This window comes from Muntiacus reevesi, chromosome 6 (assembly GCF_963930625.1).
Source record: "Muntiacus reevesi chromosome 6, mMunRee1.1, whole genome shotgun sequence".
NCBI lineage: Eukaryota > Metazoa > Chordata > Mammalia > Artiodactyla > Cervidae > Muntiacus > Muntiacus reevesi.
In genome coordinates this window covers 57,763,732-57,778,034 of record NC_089254.1, presented here as the reverse complement: position 1 = coordinate 57,778,034, position 14,303 = coordinate 57,763,732, and the positions used below count along the sequence as shown (strand labels likewise).

General features: G+C 38.5%; 1 protein-coding gene across 3 annotated transcripts in view; it reads right to left on the bottom strand.

Moving 5' to 3' along the window:
* Positions 1-14,303, bottom strand: part of MATCAP2 (microtubule associated tyrosine carboxypeptidase 2) — a 72,211-nt gene that overhangs the window by 24,518 nt on the left and 33,390 nt on the right. The window lies entirely within an intron of this gene.

Sequence of the window (14,303 nt, the reverse complement as noted above, 5' to 3'; positions counted from 1 at the left end):
TCTGCAGGGCCTGTGCTCTGCAACTAAAGAAGCCACAGCGAGAAGCCCACGCACAGTGTAGGCCCCACTTGCCATAACTAGAGAAAAGCCTGAGTGGCAATGAAGACCCAGCACAGCCAAAATAAATGAAATTTTAAAAAATAAAGATTAGGGAGGAAATAAAATAGATATTAAAAACAGAAAACAATCAACAAAAACAAAAGCTGGTTTTTTAAAAGGGTAGACAAAATTAACCTCTAGCCAGGTTCACCAAAAAGAAATGAGAGAGTACCCAAACAAAATAAGAAATGAAAAAGGAGAAATCTTGAGTGATACTACAGAAATAGGAAAAAAAAAAAACATAAAAGAATACTATGAACAATTACATGTCAACAAATTTGACAACCTAGAAGAAATGGACAACTTTCTAGAAACATACAGCCTGCCAAAACTGAATCAAGAAAAAGATAATTTGAAGAGATGGATCACTAGAAGTGAAATAGAATCTGTAATCATAGAGAAAACTTCCTACGAATCAAAGTCCAGGACTCGATGACTTCACAGGTGAAGTCCGCCAATCATACAAAGAAGAAATAATACCAGTTCTTCTCAAACTCTTAAAAGAATGAAGTGGAGGGAACATTCCCAAAGATGTTCTATGAGGCCACCATCACCCTGAACCAAGACCAGACAAAGACACCATCATAAAAGAAAATTACAAGCCAGTATCTTCAATGGATATAGATGCAAAACTTCTCAACAAAATATGAGCAAACCAAATCCCAACAACATATAAGAAATGATCACACACCATGACCAAGTGGGATTCATCCTCAATTCACAAGGATGGTTCAGCATACACAAAATCAACCACATTACACACATTAACAAAAGTCAAAAACCACATCTATCTCAATAGATGTAGAAAAAGCACTTAACAAAATTCAACATCCATCCATGATAAAAACTCTTACCAAAGCAGGAACAGAGGGAACATATCTCAACATAATAAAAGACATTTATGACAAACCCACAGATAATTTAATACTCAACAGTGAAAAGTTAGAAGCCTTCTCACTAAAATCTGGAACAAGTTAAGGTTGCCCACTCTCACCACTTCTCTTCAACATTGTATTGGAGGTCCTAGCAGCAATCAGACAAGAAAATGAAGGAAAGGTATCCAAATTGAAAAGGAAGAGATAAAATTGTCACTATATGCAGATGATATGATACCATAAATAGAAAACCCTAAGGACTTCACACAGTTCAGTTCAGTTGCTCAGTCATGTCTGACTCTTTGTGACCCCATGAACCACAGCACGCCAGGCCTCCCTGTCCCTCACCAACTCCCAGAGTCCACCCAAACCCATGTCCACTGAGTCGGTGATGCCATCCAACCATCTCATCCTCTGTCATCCCCTTCTCCTCCTGCCTTCAATCTTTCCCAGCATCAGGTCTTTTCAAAGGAGTCAGCTCTTTGCATCAGGTGGCCAACGTATTGGAGTTTCAGCTTCAACATCAGTCCCTCCAGTGAACACCCAGGACTGATCTCCTTTAGGATGGACTGGTTGGATCTCCTTGCAGTCCAAGGGACTCTCAAGAGTCTTCTCTAACACCACATTTCAAAAGCATCAATTCTTCGGCGCTCAGCTTTCTTTATAATCCAACTCTCACAACCCTACATGACCACTGGAAAAACCATAGCCTTGACTAGACGGACCTTGTTGACAAAGTAATGTCTCTGCTTTTTAATATGCTGTCTAGGTTGGTCATAACCTTCCTTCCAAGGAGTAAGTGCCTTTTAATTACACAAAAGCTAGGCAAAACATTCTCTGACATAAATCATACTGATATTTTCTTAGGTTAGTCTCCCAAGGAAATTGAAACAAAAGCAAAAATAAACAAATGGGACATAGTCAAACTTAAACTTTTGCACAGTAAAGAAAACCATTTTTTAAAAAATGAAAAGATAACTTATGAAAGAAAATTTGCAAATGATGCAATAAACAAGGTTGTAATCTTAAAATATATAAATATCTCATACAACTCAACAACAAAAAACCCAATTGAAAAAGGGGCAGATGACCTTAATAGACATTTCTCCAGAGAAGACATACAGATGGCCAGCAGGCACATAAAAAGATGCTCAACATCACTAATTATTAGAGAAAAGTAAACAAAAACTACAATGAGGTACCACCTCACACTGATCAGAATGGTCATCATTTAAAAGTCTACAAACAACAAATGTTGGAGAGGGTGTGAGGGAACCCTCCTATGCTGTTGGTGGGGATGTATGTTGGTTCAGCCACCAAGGAAAGAAGTATGGAGGCTCCTCAGAAAACTAAAAATAGAATTACCACATGATCCAGCAATCCCACTCCTGGGAATATAACTGGACAAAACTATAATACATAAAGATACATGCCCCCCTATGTTCACAGCAGCATGGCTCACAATAGCCAAACTATGGAAACAGCCTAAATGTCCATCAACAGATGAGTGGATAAAGATGGTGTGGTACATATATACGATGGAATACTACTGAGGCATAACAAAGAATAATGTCATTTGTAGCAACACGGAAACAACTAGAAATTATCATACTAAGTGAAGTAAGTCAGAAAGAGAAGGACAAATAGCATATGGTGGTAGTGGTTTAGTCGCTAAATCATGTCTGTCTGACTCTCTGCGGCCCCATGGTATAGCCTGCCAGGCTCCTCTGTCCATGGGATTTCTCAGGCAAGAATACTGGAGTGGGCTGCCATTTCCTTTTCCAGGGGATCTTCCTGACCCAGAGACTGAACCCACGTCTCCTACATTGCAGGCAGTCGCAGGTTCTTTAGCACTGAGCCATGTGGAAAGCCCCATATAGCATATGATATCACTTTTATGTGGAATCTAAAATGTAGCACAAATGAACCTATCCATAAAACAGAAACAGAGTCACAGAGAACAGACTTGGGCTTGCCAGGAGGAAAGAAGGGAAAAAGAGGGAAGGACCAAGAGTTTCAAGAAATGGTGCTGGAGCATGTATATTATCTATGGTGAAACAGATCACCAGCCCAGGTGGGATGCATGAGTCAAGTGCTCGGGCCTGGTGGGCTGGGAAGACCCAGAGGAATCGGGTGGAGAGGGAGTTGGGAGGGGGGATCGGGATGGGGAATACGTGTAACTCTACGGCTGATTCATATCAATGTATGCCAAAACCCACTGAAAAATAAAAAATAAAAAGAAAAGAAATGGTGCTGGAGACGAATGGATAAGGAAGCCGTGGTACATATACACCATGGAATATTACTCAGCCGTTAAAAAGAATTCATTTGAATCAGTTCTAGTGAGATGGATGCAACTGGAGCCCATTATACAGAGTGAAGTAAGCCAGAAAGATAAAGAACATTACAGCATACTAACACATATATATGGAATTTAGAAAGATGGTAATGATAACCCTATATGCAAAATGGAAAAAGAGACACAGATGTACAGAACAGACTTTTGGACTCTGTGGGAGAAGGCGAGGGTGGGATGTTTCAAGAGAACAGCATTGAAACATGTATATTATCTATAGTGAAACAGATCACCAGCCCAAGTTGGATGCATGAGACAAGTGCTTGGGCCTGGTGCACTGGGAAGACCCAGAGGGACTGAGTAGAGAGGGAGGTGGGAGGGGGGATCGGGATGGGGAACACATGTAAAATGTAAAATGACTGATTCATGTCAATGTATGACAAAATTCACTACAATATTGTAAAGTAATTAGCCTCCAACTAATAAAAATAAACAAACAACAACAAAAAAAAAGAAATGGTGCTGGGATAATTAGATATAAATAAAAGAATAAAATCAGACCCCTACCACATATCACATATAAAAATTAACTCAAAATGTATCAAACACATGAATGTTATAGCTACACACAAAACTCTTAGAAGAAAGCATAGGCACACGTTTCATGACCCTGTATTAGGCACTGGTTTCTTAGATATGACACCAAAACATCAAATAACAAAATAGGTAAGTTGGACTTCATTCAAATTAAAAGCTTTTCTGCTTCAAAGGTCACCATCAAGAAAGCAGAAAGACAACCCACAGAATGGCAGAAAAGTTTACAAATTTCGTATCTGAAAAGTGACATATCTAAAATATATTAAGAATTCCTATAACTCAATAATAAAAATACAAATAATCCAATTAAAAAATGGGCAAAAGATTCAAACACAGTTCTCCAAAGAAGATATACAAATGACCAATAATCTCATGAGAAGATGCTCAATATCATTAGTCATCAGAGAAATACAAATTAAAACCACAATGATATATCAGTTCATACCCAGTAGAATAGCTATAAAAACAAAAACGAGTTGACAAAAAAAGAAGAAAAGAGTTGACAATGATGTGGAGAAACTGAAACTCATACACTGTTGGTGGGAATGTAAAATGATGCAGTCATTTTGGAAACGTCTTCCTTAAAAGATTACACACAGAGTTCCCATATGACCCATTATATACAATCTCTGATCTCCTACCATATGATCAACTACCATATAATCTACTATTAATACTAGGTATATACCCAAGATAACCAAGAACATGTTCACACAAAAGTCTGGACACAAATGTTCATAGCAGCATTGTTCCTAACAGCCAAAAAGTGGAAACAATCTAAATGTCTATCAACTGATGAATGGACTAATACAATGCAATATATATATGGAATATTATCCAATAATAAAAAGTACTGAAATATTCTATGATATGGATTAATCTTGAAAACATGCTAAGTAAATGAAGCCCACAATGAACCACATATTGTATGACTCCATTTATCTGAAAGGTCTGGAACAGTTAAATCCATAAAAAGAAAAATAGATTGATGGTTGTCTAAGGCTGGGCTGGGGTGGGAGTGTTGGTGAGAAACGGTGAGTCACTTCTAATGAGTACAGGGTTTCCTTTTTCAGGTGATAAAATGTTCTCAAAATCGATAGTGATAATCACTACATAATCCTAAGCATATTGACAATCACTTAACTGTACACTTTAGATAGATTAACTACATGGCATGTGAAATCCTCATATAGCCATCATTTAAAAAACGAATAGTAATCAAACAGCACAGTATAATATTTAAACCACTAATTCAGAAAACGAAAAATCTCTGTAGAAAACTTACAGCATTATCTTGTATGATATAGCAAACTTTCTGAAAATTTCAACACTGTTGAATGATCTAATTTTGGTTTACTTGCTGACTCTGTTTGCTGTTTAGCAACTTGGAAATCTCACCATCAGTCAAAAGCCACTTGAACAGTCATGTGCTAAAAACCTATTTCCCTTTTCAAATGCAGCTTTCATTCAATGAAAAACTACATACAACAGGGACACTGATACAATATAAGCCTTGATGACACTGGAAAGACTAGAAGTCAAAAGATCTGGTTTTATGTTGGTGCCCTACCTTTTACTGACTGCGTGACCTTAGGTCTGTCATTTTAGCTTTCAGGTTTAGCTTCTTCAATAGCAAAATGGAGATGAAAATCTTTGCCCTACTTACCTAATAGGGTTGGTGTGAGGATGAAATTAGAGATAGACACCGAGAGTAAAAGAGGGGAGGGAGGGAAAGAGAAAGAACTTGTTTTGTAGTCTATTTCCCAAACGACTGTGGGCTTCCCAGGTGGCCAAGTGGTCAAGAATCTGTCTGCCAGCACGGGTTTGATCCCTGGGTCTAGAAGACTTCCTGGAGGCAGAAATGGCAACCCACTCCAGTGTTCTTACCTGGGAAATTCCATGGACTGAAGGGCCTGGCAAGCTACGATCAATGAGGTCCCAAAAGAATAGGACACGACTTAGAGACTAAACAGAGGAAATAGAAAAGCATTCTATATACCAATGTTTTTAAAAACACTGAGCTGTCCCCCAAAGAAACATACATGCCCAATGAACTTGACCCTGAGTCACAAATTTGGATCTACTGTCTGTAGAGTATTTCATTGAATTTCTAGCATACCATTAATAACATCTTTCATTCATTCATCTTTATTGTTACTTTCTTTCTGCCAATCCCTGCTTTTATGTTTCTATTTTAGAATCTTTTAGAATCTAATTCCAAGCCTGGCCATTAGACTGACAGAGATGACACTGAAATTTCCATAGTTTAACAATACTCTGTTGGATGTATGAATAAAATGTTGTAAAAACACAGAAAGGTAAACTAAAGTGGGGCTCTACAGGAAACAGATGATATTCCAGGTAAAAGGGGATAATATTGTCAAAAGCATACACAAAGCAAAGAAAGTAAAATACAGAGCTTTTAGACAGGCACCAGGAACTAATTTATTTAGTGCCAGGAACTCCGTGAGATTCTGGGAACAGTGAAATAAATAAAATACACTTTTATAAACAAGGTTAGTCTTGTGGTAAAGGCAAAAAAAGAAACTTAAGGATGATAGCAGAGTGATACATGTCATGACAGATAATCTGCCCAAGATGCTGTGGGAGTACAGAGTTGACTTGGGAAACCTTAGCATGCGCTAGATCAGGAAACATGAAAGACCTGTAAGCCATGATAAAAATTTTGGACTTTATCCTGAATTATGAGGAGCTCTAAAGTTTTGCAGGAAGGAAAGTGACATAATCAGATTTGTACCTTAGACACTGACAGTAGTGTGGAGAGCAGGAGAAACTGCATTTGCCAATAATTCAGTTTTCTATAAGATAGACTGTTAAACTGTGACCAGATTATAATAAAAAGAAAAATGCTTCAATAAATTATATTCTACATATGCAGAACCCAGGGAATAGACCCAAGATACTGAGTCTGCCTTCAATGAAGGAACAAGTGAAAGAACATAGCAGGACAAAGAAAACCGTCACCTACAGCCTTCCCCTCAATCCCCCCCTTCTGCCCCTTCTGTCATCAGGGTTGGGGGTAGTTTGGATGTATACAATGTTAAGTGGGAGAGTGAGAGGGTAAATGCTATGAAGAGAAGATCTTTGTCAACAGTACATATTAGTACTGCAAACTCTTCTTTCACTACCTACAAGGAAGAAGTAGATATTCAAGCTGTTTTGGAGAAAAGAATTTGTTAAGATAAGAACCTGAGATTGCAGGTTAGGCAAGTTTTCAAAGGCACATCAATGAAGTGTTGCTTCAATGAGTCACCAAGGTCATACCTTCTTCCAAGGACAGACAATCTGACTCGGGTGTTTCCATCTCTGGAAGAAAATCTTCCTTGATACTAGGTTAAGAAATGACCTTACGTCTCCAATCTAATACACAAAACTACTATGAGAGTCACTAAACTCAAAATAATCTTATAACTTTAATGAATCTGGAAAAAGGCTTGTGATTTGCTCAACAAAAAATGTCACCTAAGGAGAAGTATAGTTTAAAGAAGACTTACTTGATTTTCCCTCCCACTTTATTGTCTGGACAACTTGAGGTCTACTAACACAAAATACCTTAATACTAGTACAATTAAAACATGGTCTCAAAGAAATTTTATATCAAGACATATTATCATCAGTGAAGGCTTTTGATTTCTAATGGTGTTATTTCTACCAAAAAAGGAAAATGAACACTTGTCTTGTTTTAGAACACAACGTGATTTTATGTATTTATTATGCATGCATTTTAATCTAACAATAAATTACCTATCCCATTTTCACTATAAACTCCAAAAGCAAGACATTTTCTGAGGACCATATTTTAAAATCTTTATGTTACGCTATCACCAGCCTCAAAACAGAGCTTATGTGTAATAGATCTGGTCAATCAGAGGTGGCAAACTGGCAACCCAAGGGATGATTGTGGCCCACAAACAGGCTTTCATTGGTTTGAACAACCTTTTTTTTTTTTTCTTTGAGTTAGTTGTCAACATTTATAAGTTAGAAAACTTTGTCTAAAATTCAAGTTATCTATCTTCCCTTACAATCTCTGAGGATATGATACACTAGATGCAAACTGCAGCCCAACTGCTGTCTGGTTTCCAATTTCCTACAGTGCGCAGACAACTCCCTGCAATCATTTATGATCCCTGCTCAGATCTTACAGGCATGTGACCCTAACTGTACAAAGTCTGCTAACCAGGAAGTAAAAAAAAAAATTCGGAATTTATTTCCTAGCATAATGAAGTTGGGCTTCACTGATAGCTCCGTTGGTAAAGGATCCGCCTGCAATGCAGGAGACTCCAGTTCGATTTCTGGGTTGGGAAGATCTGCTGGAGAATGGATAGGCTACCCACCCCAGTATTCTTGGGCTTCCCTTGTGGCTCAGCTGGTAAAGAATCTGTCTGCAATGCAGGAGACCTCGGTTTGCTCTCTGGGTTGGGAAGATCCCCTGGAGAAGGGAAAGGCTACCCACTCCAGTATTCTGGCCTAGAGAATTCCATGGACTGTATAGTTCATGGGGTGGGTCGCAAAGAGTTGGACACGACTGAGCAACTTTCACTTCACTTCATAATGAAGTTGGTCCATCGAGATACTTACTTTGAATATTTGAACTCTACAAATGAAAATGCAATGCTATGCCACAGAATGTTAAGCATTACGTTATTCCAATTCAGGAAAAAAGTCAGTCAGAATTCTCTTCTCTAAATACCTCTGAGATTGTATGAAAACTCTATCAAGCTACCTTTGATAGCATGGACTATAAACTTCTGTTTACTTCAAGAAATAAATTTAGGATACTCTAATTACATAAGCAGAACAGCTTTCCTCCCCTCCCCCCCACCCCCACCGTTAGGCAGATGTAGAATATATTAATACCAAGTAATACTCTAACTCTTAAATAATATGGTTATGATGGAAGTGGTCTTTTTGAGAGACATCAAATACCTTTAAAAAATCTACTGTTTCTTGCAGCTTGCTTTCCCAACTGGTACTGTTTCACTCACGGACATAGCTTTTTATAAATCAAGTCTACGTCACTCTTAATGTTTCATTACTACTAAGACAGTATGCCTGCACTGATACCACTATGACTTTGTACTCGGTCTCCAAGCCGCTGGAACCCCTGTCTGCTCTGAGGAATACTGTGCCCTTCCTGATGACTCCGCTCCCTCCCAGAAGGCGCCTGTCTGTGCTTTCCCCTCAAGATGCCGCTGGACTTCTGGTGGCAGGAGCTACTTTACAATCCAGTAATGCTAAGTGTAACACCTTCGTACTAAGTTTCAGGTTCTCACATTTTAAATTTTTGCCCCCATACTACATACTCATGTAAACGTGGTTGCCAGAGAGTCAGCAAGGAATTTACATTTCCCTGTATTAAAGATACATTGTGAAGTTTACTGTAAAATTCACAGGAATTTAATATAAAATGCAGATTTGCACACACCCTGGTTTCCTTGGTTATTCTCTGCCTATTTCTGCTGTCAGGCTACCTTCTCAGTAACCTTAGTTTAAAAAGCGTTCTTTTGAATTGTCAAATTGAGCACACATTGTAGAAAGAACTGCATTGAAATGGTTTTTTCCACTAGGTTTTGTGCTTAGAGAAACAAATCTCACTTGCTTGTAAAGTTAATTTTAACAAGCCAAAATAGTTGCCAATTATGGGTTGAGTTAATAAAGCACTGATATCTGAAGTAAAAGAATTTTCAGTTAACACAGCTGGCAGAAACTCTGAGCTTTTCTGTGATTAGCACATGATGTGGAAAAATAGCTAAACATTTTAACAAAACACATGACACAACTGAATACATAATGACATGAAATGGAATCTTTAAGTGATTAGCCATGGTATTTTGTGGGCTGGAACTTAGGTGTGTGGTCCTAGAAAAGGCTCTCAAGGATCATTGAGTCTATTCCCCTCAATATATATATATATGAGGAAAATGAAGCAGACACTGCAATGTTTACATGAGTATACAGTACGGTGCAAAAATTAAAAACAAACATTCTGCACCACAGTGTACAAGAAAAACTTCAGAGATCAGGTCTACCTCTCTCCTATAAAGCAAGAGTCCTAAAAAATCATAAGTCAAAGAATATTTTTTTAAAGAAGGCAATTCTTTCATTTCTTAATTACATTTATGTGTCTAACAAACCTCTTACATAAGATGGTAATTCTCATAAATAGCTATAACATCCATTTCACTATTGGCTAGGAGGGTTATGTTTCAAAATACTGAAAAGATTAACATTTTTTATGGAGTGCTCTATATGCTAAGATGGAAAGATGAAAAAGACATTTTACTATATGTTTTTACATCATTTTTTGCAAATATATCTACACATTTCTTCTAGTAATTACAAGTCCTTATCATCTCTGTTCTTCATTCATGCTAACATTCTTCAATACTTAATCCCCCATCCCATCTTTCCTAACTGCATCTTCTCCTCCAGAGGTGAAAATATAAGATGCCTGGAACCAAATCAAAGGTTTCAAAAAGTTTTCTTCTTTATAAATCACTTAAGTGGATGTTTTTCACTTAGATGGTGGATGCTAAACATCACTTCTTTCTACAACCTCCACTTCATGCAACTGTTTGTGGCTTTTTCTGTTGCTATGTTTTCTACTTACTATGGCTAGTGTAGCACCATCACAGCAGGAAAGCTAAGATGACTGCCTCGATGAAAACTATTTGAGAAGGAGGGAGCAGGGAATAATCTTGTCATTTTAGCCAATCCATACCAATGTTTCCTTCCATTAATATGGATAATCAAAAACCGATTGTATTTGCAAATAACAATTACTTTGAAAAATGTAATGCCTTAATAGGAAAACAATGGATATACTACTTCACTGAAGACATTTTGAAAGTTCAATTATTTTGTTTCAGTTGAAAATAACTTAAATTTTATTTTAGCCCTCTTGTCAATTCTCAGTTATGTATACTTCACATGAAATAGAAAGGAAACAAGAAATGCAATGAGGACAGTGGTCAACAGAGAAAAGGTATATACTGTGGGAGCTGCAGAATCCCATGGAGAGAGGAGCCTGGCGGGCTACAGTCCTTAGGGCCACGAAGAGTCAGACACAGCTGAAGTGACTTAGCACGCACACATGTGGGAGATGTAATGGATGTTTCTGCTTTTTCCCTGGCAGAGTTGAAGGGGCATGGGGAGAGAAGTCAGTCATCTACAGTGCTATGACAGCCTCTGGGGGCACTCTGTACTTGCTTCTTTCAATTTACTCAGTTTCTAGTCTAGGCACACAGGTTTAACCTTGCTATTCTTTCCAAGGCACTAAATGACGACATATTATGGAGTTGAGACTCCAGCTGTAGCTGGAAGATGGGGATAGGTGCCGAAACAGCAGAAGGTAAACACTCATCTTAAGGCTTCCAAAAATCAGCAACTAATACTCTTTCACAGGTTGGCACAAGCTTAGTTTGTAAATAGCATCCCCCAAAATTGTGCCACACAATGGTCCTTTACAAAACTGTAAGAAGTCAGACCTTATAACTCACCAAGAGTCTCAAACTGACAATGACTATAGCCCACAGAGATGTTTTGCTTGAGCAATACAATATTTTTTTTTAGTATTGAGTTTTGTATTTTTTCTAAAATCTGAATGTAAATGCCCTAAAAAAAAAAAAAATTAACCTAAGCTCACTATTCCCCATTTCTTATATCCTGTAAAGTCTGCAGGAAACCAGAAGTAGCCTCAAAAGAATCTTTTCACAATGAAGCCACAGGATGCAATTAACTTCTCCAGCAACTGAGTTGTAAAGAACATGTAAAGATTGGTCTACTAATGAAACTGATTACACACTCAATGCCCAAGATTTTTTATCATAAGCTAGTCATATAAGCACCCCATGCCTAGCAAATCTAAAATTCCAGGCTCCCGAAAGGAAAAGAGGTATTCAATAAAACATACTGTTTGTACAATGAGCATGGCAAGCTCCTCTTATCACTTAAGGAAAGTTTATTTCAGTGTAGGAAACTGTTCAACAGTCAAGTTCCCGGAAACTAGGCTCCAATTAATCTTGCAACCAAGGCTTTCTAAGGATGGTAGTCTCAGGCCTGGTCTCTTAACTCCTCTTATATAACTTTACCATTTCTTCCTTGACATCCAGCGGGGTAGCCTCAGCCCAGGGTCTTTACCCAACACCCCAAAGGCCTTCCTTCTCCCATTTTTCAATCACTGATGATCCCCACTGCTCCAGCTTTACTAACAAGTAAGAACATAATTCAAACTTTAATTTATAAGCCAAATAAAAGTTAACTTATTTTGCCTATGTTATTAACCATCACTCGACCAATCAGGGCTTCCAGCTAGCAGGATACTAGCCATGATCTCCAACGAGATATGATTCCAGTTAGAGCAGAAAATCAGTGACTTAAGCTACCCACTGGCTTTATCATATAAACATATAATTTTCATTTGACTGCTGGAAATACTGCCAAGGATTCTTATCACTGCCCTGAAGACCCTTCTTATCTCTCACTTCCCATCTTGTTCAACAACGTGCTGGGTCTGAAGCCATTATGGATTTGATACCTAGGTTTTCCAGGTTGGTCAGCCACAAAGAAGTAAGGTAGAATGTACTGGCTGCCAGGTCACTGCTCAAATGTGCCACTAAGGCTTTACTTCTGACTCATTAGTGAGGAGGCACCTGACCCTGCACAGCTTTCAGCATTTTCTCATCCCAGATCCCTTCTTCAGCACCAGGAAGTACTGTGCTCTTTCCTGCAAAGGTCCACAACCTCAGAAAACAGACATTCTCAGTTTCTGACCCCTAAGGGCTGAGGAGCTGAGAATCACAATGGCTGCTAGCAAGAGGCTAAGCAGGGTTCAGCAGGCTCCACGTGGAGTTATTTTCAAGTCCTGCAGCCCATGCCAGATGCTCTGAACCACCTAAAGGGCCCAAGTACCTCCTGAGGAAACTACTGCCGAGACTGGGAAAAAACTGAGTCCTGGAACTCCTTGGCATGGACAGCACAACCAATTAGGAATGAACAGAACCTGGGCACTACCTTGGTTCCACTATGGCAGACTTATCTGGCCTGGATTTACCATTGTTCTGCCAATCTGTGCACTAAAGAGGATCACACTCACTGTCCAACAATACAGATTGCCTGCCTTGGAAAGATCCAGATCATGAAACTTACAAGACTACCACAGAGGGTTTGGCAAGGCCTCCAGAGTGGAGGCCAGAGACCAGTGGGCTAGTTGGCCATCCCGACCCCTCTGAGGAGCACAATTCTAAGTCCTGAAACTAGCCCTGAAGCTGCTGCTTTAACTTCACAACTGGGAAGGGGACGGATGTATCATGTCAGAATTCATTCAGATGCTAACAAGGAACTTAAGCGTATTTTATTGGGGCCCTGTTCTGATGAATCTCCTTTATTTGATTAAAGTGGTTTGAAGTACATTTGGCTTTTGTTGCAATCATTCTCCCAAATGGTGGCATTTGAAGTATTTAATACCAGCCAGCTAGGATTGCTGGTCCTATTTAGAAGTCTCAAAGGACCCAAGCATAAGAAATTGGAATTGGGCTAAAATAAAGATTGTAGGGCCAGAAACTAAGCACTGTCAATTCTCAATCTCTGGAGCTGCTGATGCTTCCTAACTCCCATCCAAGGACATGAAAGAGCATTCATTTTGACCTAATGGTGGGAAATTCCTTTAGTAACTGGTAGGGCTTGCAGTAAGACTCCAAATTAAAGAATACTGATAAAGAAATCTCAGCCATCTCTTCTAGCATTAAGGGGGAAAAACACAATAGCATTTTTATAATACTGTCAATTTTAAGGGAATGTAATACACACTACTGTATATAAAACAGATAATAAAGACCTACTGTATAGCACAGGGATCTCTGCTCAATACTCTATAATAACCTATGTGGGAAAAGATTCTGAGAGAGAGTGGATTCACATATAACAGATATACTTTTCCGTACACCTGAAACAACACTGTAAATCAACTATACTCTAATTAAAAATGGGGGGGGGGGGCACTTTGCCTGAGCGACTAAAAGAAAGAAAGAAAAGGCTTTAAAAGACTGGCCAGATTTCATATAATCTATAACAAACAATAAAAAAATTTGCTGTCCACAAGTCCAAAGAACTTGCAAAAATAGGGTATCTGCTAAAGATAAATGGAATCATGCGGCTTCATGGAGCCTACCGATTTTTAACCAGTGATGAAGCCAAGTTGAACCTAATGCATTATAAAAACCCTACACAAAGTTAATTTAGCTAAATGTAGTCTGTTTTTAAGATCTTAGCTCTATGCCCTGAAGGTAAATATCAGCCAATTTCTCCTCAAAAACTTAAGCAGGTTTTGAAGTTCATAAGACCTTAACACACAAAACTATGTGCTAAATATCTAAATTGAGCAACTGGAAAGAAATGCTTTTATCATCTGCATCATG